We start from the raw sequence: 5,000 nt of genomic DNA on the forward strand, positions 1-5,000 counted from the left end.
CGGGGCCCGGGGAGTCTCTCCCCGGCCTGGCTGGAGGTCCGGGAGCTGGGCCCGGTGCTGGAGCTCCGTCCCGGGGTGCGTGAGCCCCCTGTCCCGCAAGCCAGCCGAGGGTCCGGGCGCTGGGACCGGGTGTCCACCGGGGCCCGGGGAGGCTCTCCCCGGCCTGGCTGGGGGTCCGGAAGCTGGGCCCGGTGCTGGAGCTCCGTCCCGGGGTACGGGAGCCCCCTGTCCCGCAAGCCAGCCGAGGGTCCGGGCGCTGGGGACGGGTGTGCACCGGGGCCCGGGGAGGCTCTCCCCGGCCTGGCTGGGGGTCCGGAAGCTGGTCCCGGGCCCGGTGCTGGAGCTCCGTTCCCGGGGTGCGGGAGCCCCCTGTCCCGCAAGCCAGCCGAGGGTCCGGGCGCTGGGGACAGGGTGTCCACCAGGGCCCGGGGAGGCTCTCCCTGGCCTGGCTAGGGTTCGGAAGCTGGGCCCGGGTCCGGGGCTTGTGCTCCGTCCCAGTGTCCCAGGGAGCGGGAGCCCCCCGTCCTGCAAGCCAGCCGAGGGTCCATGCGCTGGGGAAGGGTGTCCACCGGGGCCCAGGGAGTTTCTCCCCGGCCTGGCTAGGGTTCTGAAGCTGGGACCGGGCCCGGGGCTCTTGCACCGTCCGGCGGGCCCCGGGGTGCGTGAGCCACCCCCGTCCTGCAAGACAGCCGAGGGTCTAGGTGCTGGAGACAGGGGTCCACCGGGGCCCAGGGAGGCTCTCTCCGGCCTGGCTGCTATCAGAAGCAGGGACCGGGCCGGTGTGCAGGAGTGGCTGGCTTTATCTGCTACGCTGACGGAGCGTAGTTTTCTGCCCACCCCTATACAACCGTGTGGTTTGTGAGAACCCGTCCTGCGGCCTGGTAAGGGTCCGGGTGCCCGTGACGTGGTCCATTGGGCGAAGGGAGTCTCCCCAGACCTGGCTGGGATCAGAAGCAGGGACCGGGCCAGGTGGGTGGGTGGCTGGCTAAGTCCTTTCCACTGCATAGTAGGAGTTTGGTTAGGGCTGGGCGGACTTTGCGTAGCAGAATTTTGAAAAAATTTGTGGAAAACGAGAGCACATCCTGAGTAGGGCTGGGCGGACTTTGCCTAGCGCAACTACGCACTATTCTGAAGAAAATTGTGGAAAACGAGCGCACAACCTCATGGACTGTGTGCCCGGGACGGGTCCCTCGTGCTTGGGCAGGCTCCCCGACCTCCCCAGCCTGGCTGTGTTGAGAAGCAGGGACCGGCCCCAAGCCTCCTGATTTTTGGTCAGGGCCTGGGATCCCACGTCCTGCGGCCTGCCAAGTGTCCATCGGCCCGGGACAAGGGACCCTGGTGCAGAGCCCCGGAGCCCTGCAAGGGCAGGCGGGAGCCCTACCGCTATGGCTCGGTGTGGGCAGCTGGGAGTCCTTCCGGTCCCGGCCATCTGGTCGCACCTTTCCCTCGGCCATCTGGTCGCGCGCAATGCTTTCCAATGGGGCGACCAGATGGCCGGGCCGGCCTGGAAGTCCCGATGAGGGTCCATTCGCCTCGCGGATCCCAGCCAGGGCTCCAGGAGGCCGGGCGCGTCCGCGCCTAGGGTCCCCTCCGTCACTCGGAGCGCGAGGGTTACAAGAAAGGTGGGTAGCCTTCCTCCGGATTAGTAGGGGCAGGGTATGCCGGGACACCCCTCCTGGGGATTGCGGTTCTCAGGCGGGGACCAGATGGGCCAAGCCCGGACGACACTTCCCCGGGGCGTCGGGTGCTTCCTCCTCCAGCCTGCGGTGAGGCAAAGTGCCCAGGACGGGCTCCATGGGTCTCCCGGGCGTCCCCCGAGGCCTGCAGCCCCAAAGCCCTGCAGACCCTGGAGCCCTTCAGCACGGAGCCCTGGAGCCCTGCAGGCCCGGAACCCTAGCAGGCCCAGGGCCCTGCAGCCCCGGAGCCCTGCAGGCCCGGAGCCCTGCAGCCCCGGAGCCCTGCAGGCCCAGAGCCCTGCAGCCCCGGAGCCCTGCAGCCCCGGAGCCCTGCAGGCCCGGAGCCCTGCAGCCCCGGAGCCCTGCAGGCCCAGAGCCCTGCAGCCCCGGAGCCCTGCAGCCCCGGAGCCCTGCAGCCCCGGAGCCCTGCAGGCCCAGAGCCCTGCAGCCCCGGAGCCCTGCAGCCCCGGAGCCCTGCAGCCACGGAGCCCTGCAGCCACGGAGCCCTGCGTGGGCAGGCGGGAACCCTACCGCTATGGCTCGGGCAGACGGGAGCCCTTTCAGTTGCCGGCCACCTGGTAGCGCCTTTCCCCTCGGCCATCTGGTCGCGCGCAATGCTTTCCAATGGGGCGACCAGATGGCCGGGCCGGCCTGGAAGTCCCGATGAGGGTCCATTCGCCTCCCGGATCCCAGCCAGGGCTCCGGGAGGCCGGGCGCGTCCACGCCTAGGGTCCCCTCCGTCACTTGCAGCGCGCGGGTTACAAGAAAGGGGGGTATCCTTCCTCCGGATTATTAGGGGCAGGGTATGCCGGAACACCCATGCTGGGGCTGTGCGGTTCATTGCCGGGGACCAGATGGGCTACGCCCGGGCAACATCCTCCCAGGCCTCCGGGGCTTCCCTCCTCCGGGCCGCGGCATGGCAAAGTGCCCAGGGACGGGCTCCACGGGTCCCGGGCAGTCCTCCCCCGGGCGCCCAGGCCCCGAGAGCTCCGGTGGACCTCCCCGTGCCCGAGGCCAACCCGGGAAGCAGAGTCCCCCCCGAGCCCTTGGTGTGAGGGTGGGCAGGCGGGAGCCCTACCGCTATGGCTCGGGCAGACGGGAGCCCTTTCAGTTGCCGGCCATCCGGTCGCTCCTTTCCCCTCGGCCATCTGGTCGCGCGCAATGCTTTCCAATGGGGCGACCAGATGGCCGGGCCGGCCTGGAAGTCCCGATGAGGGTCCATTCGCCTCCCGGATCCCAGCCAGGGCTCCAGGAGGCCGGGCGCGTCCGCGCCTAGGGTCCCCTCCGTCACTCGCAGCGCGCGGGTTACAAGAAAGGAGGGTATCCTTCCTCCGGATTAGTAGGGGCAGGGTATGCCGAAACACCCATGCCGGGGCTGTGCGGTTCATTGCCGGGGACCAGATGGGCTACGCCCGGGCAACATCCTCCCAGGTCCCCGGGGCTTCCCTCCTCTGGGCCGCGGCATGGCAAAGTGCCCAGGGACGGGCTCCACGGGTCCCGGGCAGTCCTCCCCCGGGTACGCCCAGGCCCCGAGAGCTCCGGTGGTCCTCCCCGTGCCTGAGGCCCAGCCGGGAAGCAGAGTCCCCACCCCGAGCCCCTGGTGGGTGGGCAGGCGGGAGTCCTTTCAGTTGCCGGCCACCTGGTGGCTCCTTTCCCCTCGGCCATCTGGTCGCGCGCAATGCTTTCCAATGGGGCGACCAGATGGCAGGGCCAGGCCTGGAAGTCCCGATGAGGGTCCATTTGCCTCTCGGATCCCAGCCGGGGCTCCAGGAGGCCGGGTGCGTTCGCCCCTAGGGTCCCCTCCGTCACTCGGAGCGCGCGGGTTTCAAGAACGGGGGGTAGCCTTCCTCCGGATTACTAGGGACAGGGTACTCTGGGACCCCTCTCGGTCCTCAGCCGGCAACTGGGTCCTGCCGTGTGGCAGGGTGGCCGGAGGGCCTTCCCCTGCGCCTGTGGGCCCGGGAGCCCCGGATGGGTCCAGGGGCCCGGCCGGGCCCCGGGTCGGGGTCTCCGGCCCCGGGTGCCGTCCCCCGGCCTGCGGCACCGCCAAAGGCCCGGGACGGGGTTCCGTTGTGGCCGGGGTGCTTTCCGTGGCTGGATTGGGTTCAGGAGCTCCGGCCGGGCCCCGGGGAGGGCGGCCTCCCCGCCCCGGTCTCCGTCCCGGGTCCTGCCGCGTGGCAGGGTGCCCGGGGAGGGGTCCGGAGGGCCCGGGGAGGCTTCCCCTGCACCTGCGGTCCTTGGAGCCCCGGCTGGGTCCAGGGGCCCGGCCGGGCCCCGGGTCGGGGTCTCCGGCCCCGGGCGCCGTCCCCCGGCCTGCGGCACTGCCAAAGGCCCGGGACGGGGTTCCGTTGCGGCCGGGGTGCCTCCCGTGGCTGCATTGGGTTCAGGAGCTCCGGCCGGGCCCCTGGGGGTCTCGGGGAGGGCAGGCTCCCCACCCCGGTCTCCGTCCCGGGTCCTGCCGCGTGGCAGGGTGCCCGGGGAGGGGTCCGGAGGGCCCCGGGAGGCTTCCCCTGCGCCTGCGGTCCCCGGAGCCCCGGCTGGTTCCAGGGGCCCGGCCGGGCCCCGGGATTAAGGCCTTCGGCCCCGGGCCCAGTCCCCCGGCCTGCGGCACTGCCAAAGGCCCGGGACGGGGTTCCGTTGGGGCCGGGGAGCCTCCCCTCGCTCGTCTGGGTCCTGGAGCTCCGGCCGGGCCCCTGGGGGCCCCGGGGAGGGCGGCCTCCCCACCCCGGCTCCGTCCCGGGTCCTGCCGCGTGGCAGGGTGCCCGGGGAGGGTTCCAGAGGGCCCGGGGAGGCTTCCCCTGCGCCTGCGGTCCCCGGAGCCCCGGCTGGGTCCAGGGGCCCGGCCGGGCCCCGGGTGGGGGTCTCCGGCCCCGGGCCCCGTCCCCCGGCCTGCGGCACTGCCAAAGGCCCGGGACGGGGTTCCGTTGGGGCCGGGGAGCCTCCCCTCGCTCGTCTGGGTTCCGGAGCCCCGGCCGGGCCCCTGGGGGCCCCGGGGAGGGCGGCCTCCCCGCCCCGGGCTCCGTCCCGGGTCCTGCCGCGCGGCGGGGTACCCGGGGCGGGGTCCGGAGGGCCCGGGGAGGCTTCCCCTTCCCTTTTGCCTTTCCCCTCGGCCATCTGGTCGCGCCTGTCCCCTCGGCCATCTGGTCGCGCACGTCCCTTCGGCCATCTGGTCGCGCAGGCCCCTTCGGCCATCTGGTCGCGCCCAATGCTTTCCTATGGGGCGACCAGATGGCCGAGCTCGCCTGGAAGTCTCGATGAGGGTCCATTTGCCTCCCGGATCCCAGCGAGGGCTCCAGGAGGTCGGGTACATTCGCGCCGAGGGTC

Source organism: Triturus cristatus, unplaced genomic scaffold (genome assembly GCF_964204655.1).
Source record: "Triturus cristatus unplaced genomic scaffold, aTriCri1.1 SCAFFOLD_305, whole genome shotgun sequence".
Classification (NCBI taxonomy): domain Eukaryota; kingdom Metazoa; phylum Chordata; class Amphibia; order Caudata; family Salamandridae; genus Triturus; species Triturus cristatus.